This window comes from Capricornis sumatraensis, chromosome 7 (genome assembly GCF_032405125.1).
Source record: "Capricornis sumatraensis isolate serow.1 chromosome 7, serow.2, whole genome shotgun sequence".
NCBI lineage: Eukaryota > Metazoa > Chordata > Mammalia > Artiodactyla > Bovidae > Capricornis > Capricornis sumatraensis.
Genome location: NC_091075.1, coordinates 94,427,060 through 94,446,136, shown reverse-complemented (window position 1 = coordinate 94,446,136; position 19,077 = coordinate 94,427,060).

Genomic DNA, 19,077 nt, shown 5'->3' with positions numbered 1-19,077 from the left:
ATGGGGTAGCAAGAGTCAGACATGATTTAGCAACACTAAACCACAACAAAAGACTCTTCAGGCAAAGCAATGGCTGAGTTTGACACGGTCCCGAGGTGGGTGGGGTGACTGACTCCTAGAAGTTGTTTCAATGATTGTGAGTGAGAAGGAAAACATGTCTTCATTTATATATAGGAACTGAATCTTTTTGGTAGAAATATAGAATCTTGTTGGGTGGAAAAATGTATATGTGTAGTTGGGTCATTATGGATGCCAACTGGCCGGGAAGCACAGTGTATCAGTTACTAAGCCATTATATCGTAGCTGCAAGTGCACGCTTCTATACTCTGCTTAATGATGCTGGAACAGGAACTCCCCGAATCACATTTGTGCTTTGCAGCTGGCTTCCTGTTAGGCACCACTCTTCGGGTGCTCTAGACGGACACTGCAAGGCTGGAGGATAATGAACTGACTTTCTGCATGTGTTTTCTGTCTGCTTTCTGTGCCTGTGAACTGTGCTCTAGCATCATTTCTTTACCCTAGGAGCATAATTCTTTTTCCTCCATAGCAGCAACTTAACTCAGCTGGCTGTTTTTCCTGTACTGGTAAAACCATCCTCAGGTTGTCCCACTTTAGAGACAATGGCACTAGTCAGCAGGTACCTCCTTCTCAGAGATCTGGCTCCTAGCCTGAAGGGCTCCTGTTCCAAACTCAGAGACACTGGCGCCAACTGAGCAGGCCCCAAGCTCTGAATATCTCAATTTCAGCTTCATGGGCCCCCACCCAATTTTCTAAATTTTAATAGTTCCAACCTCTTCTCTTTATTTCACCAACCTAGTAGCTGTCTCCCATTGTGCTTCCCTAACAATTTAGCAATTTCCTTTTGCCTTTTCTGTTACCTAGCTAGCAACTTTGTACCTGGTTAACAATTCCTTGTGTTAAATGTTGGTGCAATTTCTATCTCCTGAGGATACTGACTGATATAAACACCTTCCCAGGATTCCTTCACTTGCTCCCATCCTCCACTCCAGGTTGGAAAATTTTCTCCAATTTTACTGTTATTAACAACAAATCATCACAGAATTTTGTGATTGATTTCTAATATCCCAGCTAAATGGAGAACTTGCTACTCATCTTGACCTCTCGCTTTCCCAAAATATTGTCTAGAAAATAGAGACAGTCTGTGATTATTTATTGAACAAGAGAAAGAATAATTCAAGAAGATTCATGTGGAAAGATGACAGAGGAGAGAGAGGGAGGTAACCACTGGACGAGTGGCTTGCCCATTTTTTGATCTCAGGAGTTCTCTACAGAGTAGTGTACTGGTAAATGTTCAATAAAGATTTTTTTAATCTCTATGTATTTCCTGATTTCTGTTTATAAATACATTCCCCATGTCCAATTTTAAGTCATCAATATGATGCTACTGAATACAGAGTTGAAAAGAGATGCTCACCTTGGCTGGCACTGCTGGGAGCCAGTGCCAGCCAGCCTGCACACAATTGCTTCACACTCAAACCTCTCTGAGGACCTTGAAGAACTTTAGTTTATGAGGATTATATCGATAAATACTTACAGCATTAGAAATTAGAACTGAAATATTCTTTAAATTTTCACTTGTAAATTTATCAAAAAAACAATAATAATCCCACTACTTATTTAGCCTAAATGCCATTTTTAGAAAGCATTTTTGCAAAACAAAAACCAATTAGTGCCAAAAAGAAGGTGTTGTTTTACATTTTGATACTTTTCTTAATGTCTAGGTTCCTCGAAGACTTCTCATATCTCCTCAAATATTCATTCCATTATCATGTTATTTTAAGTATATGAAGAAAATCTGGCCCAACACAGATATGTTATTAGAAAAGAGAGGAATATACACATTTTAATAGACCCTTTAGATAGTTGTCAATATTTTTCTTTGATGCTACACTAAAACTCAATGAGTGGCCATCTCCTAAAGGTTAGTTATAATGTGGAATCTGAAACCACAAAATGAGCTTTTAAACTCAATCACAATAAAATCCACTGGTCTAGCTTGCATTTTGAGTAGATCTTTTATTGAGCATGAGACATTGGTCATTTGGAAAGGATTGCTTCACTGAGTTAGGCAGATCTTCAAAATGTTAACATAGTTCATTATATAAAAACAAAACTTCTGTTCACTAACATCACCACCAATCTCATTAGTAAGGGTTGGAAAACTATCAGGCTTCAAGTTTCCTCAAATTCTAATTTTCACTCCTATTTTTCTCATTGGCAATAAACACTGTCAATTGTTTTCCATGAAGTGACAGTTTCATTTCATGCATTTGTAATGAAATATCTGCCAAGTGCCCGAGTGTAAATAACCATAGTTTTTCTATCATTTTTTTTCCAAGTGAAAATGATGTCCCATAAGAAAAGCAGCTAGTTCAGCTTCAGTCTCAAACAGCCACACAAGAGCTTTTACTCAAGACAACTACTCTATACTTCTGTGTGCAACAGAAATGCTTCATGCATCTTTCCCATTTTTTTAAACATAGAATAAATGTATAACCAAATGTCAAGATTTAATAATATACATCATTTTATTGCTCCATCAAGGACATTCTTAAAGGAAACTGGCTGTGTGTTGGGGTGGGGTGGGAGGAGAGATTTGGTTTTCATGGCCTGTGCATGACAATAAGAAAACAATGACTTCTAGTACAATTTGTGACTGCTGCCTTGAGTCACACTGAGATGCCAGCAATTTTAACCACCACTGCTTTCCACTACTGGTGCAAATGTCAACCATAAGACAATAAGATTGTACCATCTTAGCACTATAATAAAAGTAATTTTGACCCCACAGACTCCAGAGAGGATCTGGAGATCTCCCTATAGTCCACTGACCACACTTCAAGAAGTGTTGCACAAAACAATGAAAAAAACCACAAATCATCTTGCATATATATAAGCCTCCATACCAATATCTCTAGAAAAGGTATCTCCCTAGGTCACTATGCTGAAAGAAAAGCAAAGAAAGAAAGAAAAGACTTATTGAGAGCTGTATTAATCAAGTGAATTCTGTCCACGGTCTCTCCTGAGGAGGCAGCTCTGGGCCGCCATGACCTACCATGAGCCCTTACGGCTCTTCCATTAACACCCGTCATCCTATTACCATCCAGCTTGGACTTTGGACTGAGGACTCGTAACATAGAGACTCATAAAAAGCAAAGTGCTATGAGGACAGTAATATAAGAGCTCCTCTGAAACTGAGATTAACTAGCTAAATCAGATTCCTTTCCACAGTGTAGAGGGGAAAAAAAGAACAATCAGCCAGGTGTAGGTGGGGGGAAAAAAACCACCCAGATAAGAAATGGTTCAGCTCAGTTCAGTCGCTCAGTCGTATCCAACTCTGCCATCCCATGGACTGCAGCACGCCAGGATTCCCTGCCCTTCACCAACTCCCAGAGTTTACTCAAACTCAAGTCCATTGAGTCGGTGATGCCATCCAACCATCTCATCCTCTGTCATCCCCTTCTCCTCCCGCCTTCAATCTTTCCCAGCATCAGGGTCTTTGCAAATGAGTCAGTTCTTCAGATCAGGTGGCCAAAGTATTGGAGTTTCAGCTTCAGCATCAGTCCTTCCAATAAATCGTAGTCAGGGCTATAAAAGGGCAGTCCACCTGTGGTTATGACACCTGGCTTCCACTGCAGGGGGCACAGGGTTCGATTCCTGGTGAGGCAAGTAAGATCCTCAGAGGTGCACGGTGTAGCCAGAAACAAAAAAAAGAAAGGCAAAACCAAAATGGAAAAATAAGCAAAAATCTGAAATTCAGGTCAAGTTGGAAAGACAAATAAAATTACCACTAAATTAAAAAAAAAAGGTCACAGACATTCAAAAGTTATAAGCTGAAGCTACAAGAAAGGAGACAAAATGAGTGAAGAGAAACAATGAAGAAGGGAGAAGGGGTCTGAATAGACCATGAGCAAGTAGGTCAGCAAAAGCAGTAAATACAAAGAGGAACCAAGTCACCTAATAGTGTAAGGTCAACAAATTTCTGCTACTGAGTGGCTAACAAGAAAATCCAGTTCTTAGAGTTGCCAAGCCAGGCCTCAGCTCTTAGCTGAGATTCCTTCTATTAATATCCTTCCCAAACCCCACTGTTTAAAATAATAATAACTTGACTTTGTTCCTTGTATCCAGTGGAACCTAATTACTGCCTAACTACTGGGAAGACATCATTCTAGATGCTTTCACATCATTATCTCAGTTTTAAATCTTATTTCTTGACTTAAGCATAAGTACCAACAACACTCCCACACATCAGGTGAGTTGGGAATTAGCAAAGTTGATGTGATTTTCATGTTCCATCAGCCATAAACTACAGAGGCCACAAGCCAGAAGAATTTGTTCCTTTTTTCTCCTGGCTCAAAATGAGAAAACAAACTACAGGGCATTAAGATGATAAGAGAAAAGGGTGTATCTAGTTGAGATTCCTTTAATTCTATTTTTAAATCCAGGTGAATCAAATTAAGCAAACAAGGAGACTACATTATAACACGGCAGAGGGACTCAGAAGCATAATGGGATGCTCAGTCTCAGAAGAGCCACACCTGGACTCTTCTGTGGCTCTCTGTTTCTCTCTGTGTAACCGTCGCATTGTTCTGTTCCTGCACCCTGGCTTTCTTTGTTGCCCGGTCTGTCTGGCAAGAAGTCTACCCATAGCTCCTGAGTTTGCAGGTCACCACTCTACCTCACAGGGAAATTGAATCAATCTTCTCCTCCCTCTCTTTTTTCTTCCCTTTACTCCTCATTCAATTCCATATTCATAAAGTGCTCTGATTGTTCCAGGTTGGGTCAAATAATCATCATGGTACAGGGAACTGCAGCTTAGAGGCAGAGTGAAGGAAGCACCATATATGGAGTGAAAATGATGGTAGAATAGCAAGGGGGTTGGGAGTGCTTGGTCTGGTCTTAACACTGTGGATCCTCAGAATGGGGCAGTTGGGTGGAGGGTGGGTGCTTATTGTTAGTTGACTGATTCCAAAGAATGACCACTACAAAGGGTTAACCATTTATCTCCACTACGTTAAAACAAAACAGCTCTTCAGTGATTCCAAATGGTTTCGGCTGCCTCTCATGATGTCCTTGGAAAAGGACATTTGAGATCCACTATCATCAAAAAAAAAAAAGGCTGCTCATCTCCGGCAAAGTCAAAATGTGTTTTGAGAAATCTCTCCCTTTGCAGATTTCCTCCTACCATGTGCTTTATGATCTCAGCCACTTCATCACTCAATGTGGGTAGATTGTCCCGTACACAACACTCTACATCCCAGACCTGTTCTCTATTTTTTCCTTTCACTCAAGCAAAATCTATCTGTTCTATATTATACAATCTTCTGCTCCATTATAGTAGCTGCAAAAGTTACCTGTGTTAGAGCTTTAATGGTCTAATACTGTTCAGTTCAGTTCAGTCGCTCAGTCGTGTCCGACTCTTTGTGACCCCAGGAATCGCAGCACGCCAGGCCTCCCTGTCCATCACCATCTCCCAGAGTTCACTCAGACTCACATTCATCGAGTCGGTGATGCCATCCAGCCATCTCATCCTCTGTCCTCCCCTTCTCCTCCTGCCCCCAATCCCTCCCAGTATCAAAGTCTTTTCCAGTGAGTCAGCTCTTCACATAACGTGGCCAAAGTACTGGAGTTTCAGCTTTAGCATCATTCCTTCCAAAGAAATCCCAGGGCTGATCTCCTTCAGAATGGACTGCCTGGATCTCCTTGCAGTCCAAGGGACTCTCAAGAGTCTTCTCCAACACCACAGTTCAAAAGCATCAATTCTCTGGTGCTCTGCCTTCTTCACGGTCCAACTTTCACATCCATACATGTCCACTGGAAAAACCATAGCCTTGATTAGACGGACCTTTGTTGGCAGAGTAATGTCTCTGCTTTTGAATATACTATCTAGGTTCGTCATAACTTTCATTCTAAGGAGTAAGTGTCTTTTAATTTCATGGCTGCAGTCACCATCTGCAGTGATTTTGGAGCCCAAAAAATAAAGTCTGACACTGTTTCCACTGTTTCCCCATCTATTTCCCATGAAGTGATGGGACTGGATGCCATGATCTTTTTCTGGATGTTGAGCTTTAAGCCAACCTTTTCACTCTCCTCTTTCACTTTCATCAAGAGGCTTTTCAGTTCCTCTTCACTTTCTGCCATAAGGGTGGTGTCATCTGCATATCTGAGGTGATTGATATTTCTCCCGACAATCTTGATTCCAGCTTGTGCTTCTTCCAGCCCAGCGTTTCTCATGATGTACTCTGCATATAAGTTAAATAAGCAGGGTGACAATATACAGCCTTGACGGACTCCTTTCCCTATTTGGAACCAGACTGTTGTTCCATGTCCAGTTCTAACTGTTGCTTCCTGACCTGCATATAGGTTTCTCAAGGGGCAGGTCAGGTGGTCTGGTATTCCCATCTCTTTCAGAATTCTCCACAGTGTATTCTAATACTGTTAACCATCTCAAATAAAAGAAATGTAATAAACACACAGATATAAATGTAAAAAACATAATTTCTTACTTTAGAGGAGTGGTTCTGATGGTAGCAATGACCTTGGACTAATTTAAGAAAAAAGATATATTAAGAAAAAAGGTCCATCACTGGACATATTACTTACAATACAACCCATTTCGCCTAAACTGTGGGGTTTGACACTGCGTTCTGTTTCCCTTCCAAACTGGTAATCTTGTTTTCCAGACCTCCTTTGTAACTGCTGTCTCTGTACTTTCAGATTATAGCCATAATACTGTGCTTTTTGTATAATAAATGACATTGTAAACCAGAGGCACTAAACACAAAATCCTAATGAGACTGCATTTGTGCAACAGCTTCTAATGCCCTAAAGAATGAAAAAAAAAAAAATCAGTTTTTAATGAGCCCTTAAGAGAGTTTTCAAAGATGAGCGGTTTCTAAAATTTGCAGTTCCTGTCCTCTTAAAATGCGAATATACAAATGTCCAGTAAGAGCTGTTTTTCTTAAAGGAAACGTTAGTGTTCATCTGCATTTTAATAAGTATTACCCTACTGTTAAAATATTTTCAATTAAAAATTAAGTAGTACCCACTGCTTTCAACTCTCTTCATTTAAGGGGCTGCAGATCATAGAAATTGACCTACTTAATCTAAAATTCTGCCTGTAATGATGGTACAGTAACCAGCAAGATGAGATTATAAATTATTCTACCAGACCTTCTAGATCACTCTGTCAGCTATAAAACCTACCTCCAGATCTTACACTTTAATTCTTCTCTCACATGCAAAAAGGCAGTGGGTCTCGATGGTTAGAAAACGGACTCAGTAACCAGACTTCCTACTTTCAAATCCTTCAGCCAACAGTTGGAAGATCTGGGGAAATTTGCTCGAGTTCTCTGTGTCTCAGTTTCCTTGCCTGTAAAATGAAGGTAATAGTAATTTCTATGGATATATTATTGTGACAATTAAGGCCAGGCCTGGGGCTTCACTCTCTATCCTTGTAGAGGCCATCTGAGCAAGAATCTTGCTGAATCAGTTTAGTGAAAATTCCCCACCCTTCAAATTTTATCACTCTGTCCTGCCTTTAGCAAGAATTCTGTCAACTCTTCTCACATGATTCTACTTAACTCTGATGATTTCTCCCAGTAATTTTCCATCCACTAACCCCCATCCTCCTGCTTGGTTATAAATCCCTGTTTGTCCTTATTGGAGTGGGAGTTGGGTCAGAACCTCACTGAGTTAGCCTCCCTGGAATGAAATCTGCCTGCCTGTCGTGAATAATTTTTTCTTTAACACTGCCCTGTCTTTGTCTTTAAATAAGCAACCATCTCTTGGGCAGAGTGGGAGGAGAGGCATGTTTTGGAGCTGGCTCCAATATTTTAATCTTGTCTCTAATAACCTAACCTCATTTATTAATATTTAAGGTGTTGGTGGCAGAACATTCATGCCTTAGCTACATAGGAAACTGGAAAACGAGAATGTGTTTGTTTAGAGGAACCAGTCTGTGAGCAGGGTTAGGAGAATGGACAGCAGGAGCTACCCTCAACATAAAAGCTGGTATTATAAGAAAAATATGTTTAATTTTAATAAGGGTGGCATTGATGTTGCTCCTTATCATGTCATCACAGTTCATTTGTTGAAATGCATGGATAAGGAATGCAATGGCTGAATCTCCTACCAAACATCTGATTGGAGGTTTGCTCAGGATGATTGCCTCAACAGTAAGATCAACAGTTTCCCTCTTGAGAGTTTTTATTCCACTATTCTATAATGAGCAAGGGAAACAGTTTTTTTTAATTTACAGAAATGGCTTTTAATGATGCCACAATTGTGCTGAAAATGCTAAAACACACATCATTCATGTAGCTACATACATATTTATGTTGTATTCTGTCAGTCCATTCCCCATAGAATATCTCTTAACTGCCAAAAAATAGTCACTGAAAGGTCACACTGAAAAGCCAGATTGTTCAGTCTTTAGAAGAAAAATGGAGAGAAGGTGGGGTAGCATACTCCATGTCCTATAGATAGTAGAAAATGCTGGGGTCTTTTGAGTTTGTGCAAACCTATCCAGGTTGTGCTGTGCACTGCCATGTCCGGCTTTTTGCAACCCCGTGGACTGTAGCCCACCAGATTCCCCTGTCCATGGAACTTTCCAGGCAAGAATACTGGAGTGAGTTGCCATTTCCTCCTCTGGAGGATCTTCCTAACCCAGAGATCAAAAGAGCATCTCTTACAACTCCTGCATTGGCAGGATTCTTTACCACTGCACCACCGCAGACCTACATAATATTACTAATCCTATGCTAGACAATGCATCTAGGAGGTTACTCTGTAACCTAAAGAAACACCCATGTTTAAGATTGGGTTTTATAGATGAAGAGCCTGAGAAAGGGGTTCTAGTACATGTACTTCATTGAGTGAATATGTTCTTCAGAAAAAGCTGGAGGAGGGAAGAAGCAGTATAGCAAAGAGCTGAGTTCCTAGGTCGAGTCTGGGAAGGAAGATGAAAGAGAGGAAGTGAGTCAGTCCTGGTTATTCTTGGATTGGGATACTCCAGTGAAGTGGCTCCACTTGGCCAAGGTCAAGACTCTGGAGAAAGTCACAGGGATGAGCCCTCGAAGCTGTGAAGGGTGTCTGGGCTGGGCTGCCATGCATACCACATGGCTGTCCATTGTTTTGTGATGATTTTTAACACATGACGATAGGAACTTCATTTTGTGCATTCTTGTATCCCTGGCACTTATCAGTGCCTAGCATATGGTAGGTTTTTAATAAGCTGTCTCCGTCACTTAAATCACATGGAGAGCCTGCTATTGAATTTCCACAGTGTGACTCCTCAAAAGAGCCATCTAAATTCGGGTTTGCTTTTGTACTCCCGCGGGGTACACTGTGTGTTCCTTCGTGCCCTTGTCACCACCCTGGCTGCTTACTTCGGCCAGTCTCCTCTGCAGATCAATGGGAGCGGAAGGAAGTATGGTCTTGTGGTCGAAAGAGTAGCTAGCTTGAGAACCCGGAGATCTAGCCTCACCTCTTACTGAATGCTTTAAAGAAGTCACTGAACCTCTCAAAGCTTCCCATTTGGGGAAAGGAGACCTACACAGTCTGTCTTACTTCCGTTCAGCTACTTCTGTCTGTTTTACTTCTCTGTTTAGGTTAAAACCTTTAATGTTACACATTGTGAATGAGAAATCACTAAAGCACCTTCCTGCTAGAGAGAGAAATCTGGAGGTTGTGATGTTTAGAGAACAGATTCCTGGAATCCTAGAATCCTGAGATGCTGGGCTTGCATGCTCTGCTGTGGGAAGAAAAGAGGTAAGCTTCCCTGGTGGTTCAGCGGTAGAGAATCTGCCTGCCAATGCAGGAGACGTGGATTCGATCTCTGGGTTGGGAAGATCCCCTGGAGAAGGAAATAGTAACCCACTCTAGTATTCTTGCCTGGGAAATGCCATGGGTGGGAAGAGCCTGCCGGGCTACAGTCCATGGGGTCTCAAAAGATTCAGACACAACTTAGCGACTAAACAACACCTAGCTTGTCTTGGCTCATTCACCTTAATGCATGTGTGCTGCTGATGCTGCTAAGTGGCTTCAGTCACGTCCAACTCTGTGCAACCCCACAGACAGCAGCCCACCAGGCTCCCCTGTCCCTGGGATCCTCCAGGCAAGAACACTGGGGTGGGTTGCCATTTCCTTCTCCAATGCATGAAACTGAAAAGTGAAAGTGAAGTCACTCAGTCGTGTCCGACTCTTAGCGACCCCCTGGACTGCAGCCCACCAGGCTCCTCCGCCCATGGGATTTTCCAGGCAAGAGTACTGGAGTGGAGTGCCATTGCCTTCTCCCTAAAGGACCTCATTTGGTAGTTACAGATGTATGAAAGTCATTCAGTTGTGTCTGACTCTTTGCAACCCCCATGGACTGTAGCCCATCAGACTCTTCTGTCCATGGAATTTTCCAGGCAAGAATACTGGAGTGGGTTGCCATTCCCTTCTCTGGGGATCTTCCCGACCCAGGGATCGAACCCATGTCTCCTGCATTGCAGGCAGATTCTTTACCACTGAGCCACCTAGGAAGCCCAGAGGTATAGAAGTGAGCAAAGAGGGACCTGAGGAGTGGAATCTGATGAGGTTACTACCAAAGGGACATCACTCCCTTAATAGAGAGGCTGTTGCACCTCTTCAAATTCCTCTTTAACTCTCCTTTAGATTTCAACCAACATTCTCATAGATGTGGAAAAATTATCTGGTAACTATTTTCTCCCTGTCTGCACTCATCTAACAATGCACACCCACTGAATAGGGATCTGGCTCATGGTCAAGAAAGTCCAAACTTTTCAAAGCATGGAAATAGGTTGCCAAAAATTATGGTATTGAAACTGTAACTGAGGGTATTAAAGCATTGAAAACTAGGGAATAAGGACCAATGAGGAAAGTACAAAAATCTTATTGTGGAGGATATATAAATCCAAACACTCTAACGGAATTAATAGCCTAATTAAATTGTTTGCTCACAGATGACATCTAGATTAAATTATGAATTAATGAAGGCTTTTATAACCACAAATTATACCTGTCATTTACCTCATGGATAATCATCTGGCTCAACCAGAGCTGAGGAAAGTTGGACTTGGGGGGAAGAAAAGAGAAACTTTGGAAACTGATTTGGGGAGAGGATTTCTGAAGCTGACTCTGTGTGTGTGTGTGTGCGCGTGTGTGTAAACTGTGAACACAGCTAACTGTGTGAAGCGGGAGGGAAAGCTGGGGTATGGAGGCAAAATAAAGAGGCACAGGATACTTTAGACATAAGTAAACAAAGTTCATAGACCTCTACAGATAAATCTTCAGTATTTCAAAAATTCTCCTACATTATTATCTATTCTCTTCTCAAGGGCAAAATAGAAATCAAATACTTCTCTCTAGAAATTGATGCTTACAGGAGAAAACTGCACAACCCCCTTATTATACAGTGGGAGAATTGGATGGAGAACTCTATTAACCTGTCTACTGCACCATGGTAGGGCTGGATGGTAAATAGGCTTGGGGAGAGGAAAGTTGATTTCTGTCCCTTCTCATGGATGGTGATCTTACCACTCAAGAGATTTCATTCTTTCCTTATATCACATTCACTATCCAAAATCTTCTCCTTTCTTAGCCTCTAATTTGCCTCAGAGAGCTTACTGCTCAGGAATGGGTAAAGAGATACCAACAAACAAGTAGGACATTTGAGATCATCATGGCTTAGTGTCAGGGCTCTAGGTTTGAAAAAACATCAAGGAGAGAGGGAATATCTAGAAATTTAGCAGTGGCATCATAGTTACTTTTTCTTCTCATTCCTGGGCACACAGGAAAACTTCCTAGCCTTCCTCAAAGTTCATTTATGGCCATGCACAGGGTCTGGCCAAGGAACGGGAAATGGAAGTGATGTGTGTCATTTCCAGCTTTCAACACTTGAGAGCATGTGTGAATTCACCCATCCCCTGCTTTAGTGTCTGAAAGTCTTGTGTTCCAGGTGGAGTAGCTGTAAGGTAACAGCCGCCTGGATTTGCAAGTCATCACTTGGAAGGAAGCTGCCCGAAAAAGCTGCTGAAGCTGCAGTAGGTTCAGCACATGTGAGCTGGGTGAGGTTTGAGGAGCTGTTTATTGCTGCAACAGAACATAGCTTCTCCTGACTAATACTGGTAAGGATACAGAAAGAGGTGTGAGGAAGGGCCCAGAGCCGTCCCTGCTCTCCTCACCACTTCCTAGAGCCACAAAGAAAGGGCCTCTCTTCTGGAAAAGGAGGCATTAAAAAATGTCCACAGAAGGTGAACTTGAATATACTTCTGTATTGTCTTTTTTAAAATATTTATTTATTTATCTGGCTGCACTAGGTCTTAACTGTGGCATGTGGGATCCAGTTCCCTGACCAGGAATCAAACCCAGGCCCCCTGCACTGGGAACACCAGGGAAGTCCCTCTATATTGTCTTTTCCAATAAGAATATACTTCTTGTGTCATTTAAAAAAAAATTAAAAAAAAAAAAAACTAGGAAAAAAAGGTTTGGGGTAGCTTTGAGAAGAAAGCTTTTTGGTGAGGAACTTGGAAGACTGCCACCATCCCTCAAAAATGTCTCTCGCATTTATAGGAAGATTTATTTGGGTTACCAAGTGCCCGTTTAAAAAATGACTCAGTGAGGCAGTGTAAACAGTGAATTCCTGCAGTGGTATGATTAAAATCACAAATGCTAGTGGTTGCTGACTGAAGACACTCAGCCTGGGTCAGCTCCACTGGGCAGATTGATGGCATAGAACGCCAACTCACTCTGGGTGGAAAAACCTGACTTTTGTTCCCTCACAGTGATAAGCAACAAGACCCAAGACTCTTTCAGCAAAATGGAATGGTTGGTATTATGAAGTGTATTTCTTGCAAGCGGCCTGAAGTGCTTTGTAGAAAGAGAATGTAAAATAAGATAGTCCCTATTAACTAAGTGCTGCTGACAGAAAAAATGTGGGATGACTACTCTTCTGAATAAATCATAAGAAATCAGAGAAGCTGGTTTGCATGCATCCATTGAAACATCAGTTCCCTGTTCTCTAGGAAAATGAACTTTCTTTATTCATGCTGTTGGTGACACCAGGAACTGAATAAGACAATAATGAAATCAGTTTCATAAATTCTGCTTCATTACCTTGGTAGCACCATGGGGCTTAGACACTCCCATCAAGTCTGCCACATAAAAAATACCTTCACAGTTGAAACATATACACTACCACGTGTAAAATAGCTAGCTAGTGGGAAGTTGCTTATAACACAGGGACCTCACCTGGTGCTCTATGATGACCTAGAGGGGAGGGATGGGTGAGGGGGGGTCAAGAGGGAAATATATGGATGTGTCTATAGATATAGACGTAAATACAGATAGAGCTTCCCTGGTGGCTCAGAGGTTAAAGCGTCTGCCTGCAATGTGGGACACCTAGGTTCGATACCTGGGTCCGGAAGATCCCCTGGAGAAGGAAATGGCAACCCCTTCCAATATTCTTGCCTGGAGAATCCCATGGATGGAGGAGCTACAGGCCATGGGGTCGCAAAGAGTCGGACACGACTGAGCGACTTCACTTCACTTCCCTGGTGGCTCAGATGGTAAAGAATCTGCCTGCAGTGCAGGAGTCCCAGGTTCAATCCCTAGGTCGGGAAGATCCCCCAGAGAAGGGAATGGCAACCCACTTCAGTTTTCTTGCCTGGAGAATTCCATGGACAGAAGAGCCTGGCTGGCTACAGTCCATAGAGTTGCAAAGAGTCAGACATGACTGAGCATCTTTCACTTCATAGCTGATTCATGTTGTTATACAGCAGAAACCAATACAGCATTGTAAAGCAATTATCCTCCAATTAAAAATAAATTTTAAAAAATCACCATACAAAAGTACCTTCACAGAAACTTCTATTTGTCACCAAATACTCAAGAGAAAGAGGCCCAGATAGAAAAGAGAATCTTGAGTTCTCCTCTCACCCCATTCCTTGACCTCCTCTGGCTCCTGCTACTGCTAAGTCACTTCAGTCGTGTCCGACTCTGTGAGACTCCATAGACGGCAGCCCACCAGGCTCCCCTGTCCCTGGGATTCTCCGGGCAAGAACACTGGAGTGGGTTGCCCTTTCCTTCTCCAGTGCAGGAAAGTGAAAAGTCAAAGTGAAGTCGCTCAGTCGTATCCGACTCTTTGCGACCCCATGGACTGCAGCCTACCAGGCTCCTCCGCCCATGGGATTTTCCAGGCAAGAGTACCAGGAAAACCTGTTATCAGTCACCGATTCTCCTCGGTGATCAACTGTTCACACATGGGTAGGAACACGGTGAATTTTTCCTGTAAGCCTTTTATCTCTCATTGTGGGGCCATGGCCATTTGACCCTTTGAGGGGATTTAACACATCAATACTCAGAAAGAATGTTTGGGGGATTAAAGGCCTATGAAATAGCATGAGGATTATTAGCAGGTTGGTCTAGAAATGGAAACTAATCAAGATCATTTCATGCTGTTGGGGTGGGGTAAAACAGTCACAGCTCTGCCAGTTTCTCTTCTTCAAGTCATCTCACTCTCCTAAATGGAGACCTAGAAGGCTTCCAGGAGGCCTGTCCCCATGAGACTCTTGGCAGTGGCCACACTTTTTCCCTTCCCTGGACTATGCCTTGCCCTTCATAGATTTCTCTAGAACACCCCTTCTTCTAACTCCAGTTCCTCCCTTTCCTTAGCCTCCTGAGCAGGAGTTTGGGCTCCCTTCCCTATTTCCAAATTTTAACATTTCCTCTTCCTATGCTTTTGGCTCAGACGGTAAAGAATCCTCCTGCAATGCAGGAGACCTGTGTTCAAGCCCTAGGTTGAGAATATCCCCTAGAGAAGGGAATCCCACCCTCTCCAGTATTCTTGCCTGGAGAATTCCATGGAGAAAGGATACTGGTGGGCTACAGTCCATGGAGTCACATAGTCAAACGTGACTTGAGCAACTAACACATACCCTACTTCCAAATTTTAACATTTCCCCTTCCTAGGCTTTTAAAACAGAGTTGGATAGTTCACTTTTTCTAGGAAACTTGATTTTATTTTCATTATAGAAATATATTTTCATCCCACCTCTTTTCTGAAATTTTGTAAGGCTCTGATTTAATAAGGAAATGCCCTAGGTCACTCAGCATAAGAACTTGAGATTGTTATTATTTTTTAATTTTAGGATTCACTCATTATTAAAGGGCCTCAGAGTTCCCAAACTCTCCAATCAAATGTGTACACATATCATCACACTCTTTTCACGTATTGTGAGGACACTTTCATTAAGCCTGAGTAATTATACTGAAGTTAAATTGGTCTGAAAGAACAGAAACTGTGACTCACTCAGTACTTAGACCCAATTCTGACTTACTTTGATAAAACAAGTTTTTGTTTTTGATTCCCCATCTGCTTCTGTGTTACATCTAATTGTCTCCAAAAATGATCTGAAATTTTTAGAAAATTTTTCCTAAGATTTCCATTGAGGAAAATTGATTCATTGCCTATGTTGTAAATTTTTACTAATTGGAGTAACAAATCACAATTCCTTTACGTTTTCTAAGTTTTTATTTTTGAAACTAAAATTTCTAAAATTAGATGGACTGCTGCTGCTGCTAAGTTGCTTCAGTCATGTCTGACTCTTGGTGACCCCATAGGTGGCAGCCCACCAGGCTCCTCTGTTCACGGGATTCTCCAGGCAAGAATACTGGAGTGGGTTGCCATTTCCTTCTCCAATGCATGCATGCATGCTAAGTAGCTTCAGTCGTATCCAACTCTGTGCGACCCCATGGTGAGCAGCCCACCAGGCTCCTCTGTCCACGGGATTCTCCAAGCAAGAATACTGGAGTGGGTTGCCATTTCCTTCTCCAATGCATGCATGCATGCTAAGTAGCTTCAGTCGTATCCAACTCTGTGCGACCCCATGGTGAGCAGCCCACCAGGCTCCTCTGTCCACGGGATTCTCCAAGCAAGAATACTGGAGTGGGTTGCCATTTCCTTCTCCATTAGATGGACTAATGGGTGGTTTTTAAATTTAAAATATCTTAATGATATAAGTATTGAATATAACCATTCTAATGGTTTCTCTGTTGCAATTTTACATTGTTGATGCTATTTGAGTAGCTTGAAACCTTCATGGGTCTTGAGCAATGTACAATGTATTGTAGGTTGAACATTGATGAATGTAGTATCATTTATAACCAATAAAACAAGAGGCTGTATTATCAAAATATTTAGGGTCATACAGAGTTATACATAGAGTTATGCAAAAACTGGACTTAGCCTAAAGTTTCCTCCCCTCCATTATCACACTAATAACATGGGGTGTTAACTAGGAGGCACAGCAGAAGAACTGGGGTTTTATTGCCTCTATGTTCCTCTCCTGTGAGTGTTGAAAAACCATGAAATGGTCAAACAGGAGACAGGAGGGACTTCTCTGGTGGTCCAGAGGTTAAGAATCTGTATTTCCAATGCAGAGGATATAGATCCAATCCCCAGTGAGGGAACTAAGATCCCATATGCCATGTGGCAAGGCCAAAATAAAAAAGAATAAAGAGAAATTACATATTTTAAAAAGGGAGACAGCAAGAGAGGTTAGAAAAAACAGAAGTTGCAAGAAATACAAATTGAAGAGCGTATCCCTTAATTAACCAAATAAGTGAATGCAGTGGAAAGTGAAGTGAAAGTGGCCAGTCATGTAGACTCTTCATAACACCATGGGCTATACAGTCCATGGAGTTCTCAGGCAAGAATACTAGAATGGGTACCCATTCCCTTCTCCAAGGGATCTTCTCCACCCAGGAATCAAACCCAGCTCTCCTGCGCTGCAGATGGATTCTTTACCAGCTGAGCCATCAGGGAAGCCCAAAAATACTGGAGTGGGTAGCCTATCCCTTCTCCGGCAGATCTTCCCAATCTGGGAATCAAACCGCAGTCTCCTGCATTGCAGACGGATTCTTTACCAGCTGAGCTACTAGGGAAGCCCAAATGCAATGGGGGTTTCCTTTATTAGTTTGCTTAGGCTTCATACAGAGTACCTCAGATTGGGTGGCCTAATCAACAGGAAATTATTTTCTCACAGTTTTGGAGGCTAGAAGTCCAGGATCCAAGTGTTGACAGCATTGGTTTCCCTTGAGGTCTCTCTCCTCGGCTTGTAGTCTGCCTTCTTCTCTCTCTGTCTTCATATCATTTTGCCTCTGCACTTGTCTGTGTCCTCATTTCCTCTTCTTAAAAGAACACAAGTCATATTTGATTAGAGCCCACTCGAACATCCTCATTTTAACTTGATCATCTATCTTTAAATAGGTGACTTTACATCTTGTCTTTGAATATAGTCACATATGAGGTACTGGAGGATAGGACTTCAACATATACATTTTAGGAGGTACCAAAGTTCAGCCCATGACAGGGTCCTGTCCAAGCCATCTGTTGAAAACCACCAAAAATTCCATTTATCCTATGCAAATCATCTTTTTAAACGCATCAAAGAACTGAGAGCTTAAAAAATTATACATATACACACACGGGCCAAAACCCAAACTGAAATGAGAAACTAGGTAAATAAACAAAGCAGTGAAACTGGTTTCACTTTGAGGGCACTTTTCAAAACCTGGCGACTTTAAGCATCTTAAGTTTTTATTTTTCTGTAATTTTCAGGGAGCAAAGAAGAGGAGAATAGAACCTACCCAAAGTGAGGAGTTTAATTAAAGTGCCCCTAAACCGAAGGGATAAACACCCAATGTAAGGTGAACCAGAAATAAGCCTGTCCCCTACTCATGCCACCAAATCATGGGATCACAGGGAGAAATGTCACACTTAAACCATGGCAATGAGTAGAGGGAAAATTATTCCTTCTAATCATACACAGTTACAAACCAGCCTCAAGTAGGTCTCTAACCTGTATTTATACTTCTTCTGTTGCCCTTAAACCCATAAACCCTAGAATTTAAACTAGTCTGAGCTTGGTCTCACCCCAAGGTGTCTGGCAGAAGTGTTCTGTTATTGACTGCTGGATAAAATCCATGTTCCTCCCAATTTGGTATCATACACCAGCAGGATTATTGTACTCACAGAGTCTCCAGGTTAAGAATTTGGAAAAAGTACAACATAGACAATTTACTTCTGCCCCCAATGTATCTGGTGGCTATCAGAGAAGACTTGAAGACCAGGAGGTGACTCCAAGGCTAGAACTGTAATTACCTGTAAGCTAGTTTATTTGCAGTTCTGGTGGTTGATACAAGTTGTTGGCTAGGACTTCAGCTGAGAATTCTCTTGGTGAAAATACCTAGATATGATCTTTCCTTTGGCTACATGGGCTTTCTCACAGCTAGGTGGCTGCTTCAGAGTGCAACACATCTATAGACAAGTAGGGTTAAATTGTTCTGTCTTTTATCTCCCAGCCTTGGAAATCACATGGAATCACATGGATCACTCCATGGACATTACAGATCTTCCCAGATTCAAGGAGCAAGAACAATGACTTTGTTTCTCCATGGGAGGAATGTCAAAGTCACATTGTAAGAAGAGTATGTGGAATGGGAGATATTGTGACTGTTATCTTTGGAACCTAAAATTCACCATCCAGAAGGATATGAACCAATAAAAAAGATATCAGCTGACAGTTTTAGAATTATCCATGAATCCCAAGCCAGCAATATATGAAAGTCCTAAGGCAGTAGAATAATGTCTTCAAAGATGTCATCCTAAAATTATAAACCTGGCAAAAATATCATTAAATAATGATGATGAAACAAAGACATTTGCAAAAACAAGAATATGCAGAGAGAGTTTATCACCAATAAATCTCAACAGAGGATGTTCCAAAAGATTGAAAGAAGAAAAGTGAGTTGAAATGGAAAGACTAAGATGCAAGGATGAATGGTGAGCAAAGAAAGTAGATAACTCTAGATAAATATTGACTATATATTATAAACATATATTCATATCACAGATAAATATATTTACATATAAAACAAAAATACCCAACATAAATCAGGAGGGGGTAATCGAGCAAAACATTTCAAAGATCCTCCTCTTGTTTAGGAGGGAGTTAAACATTCAGAAAACTAAGATCATGGTATCCAGTCCCA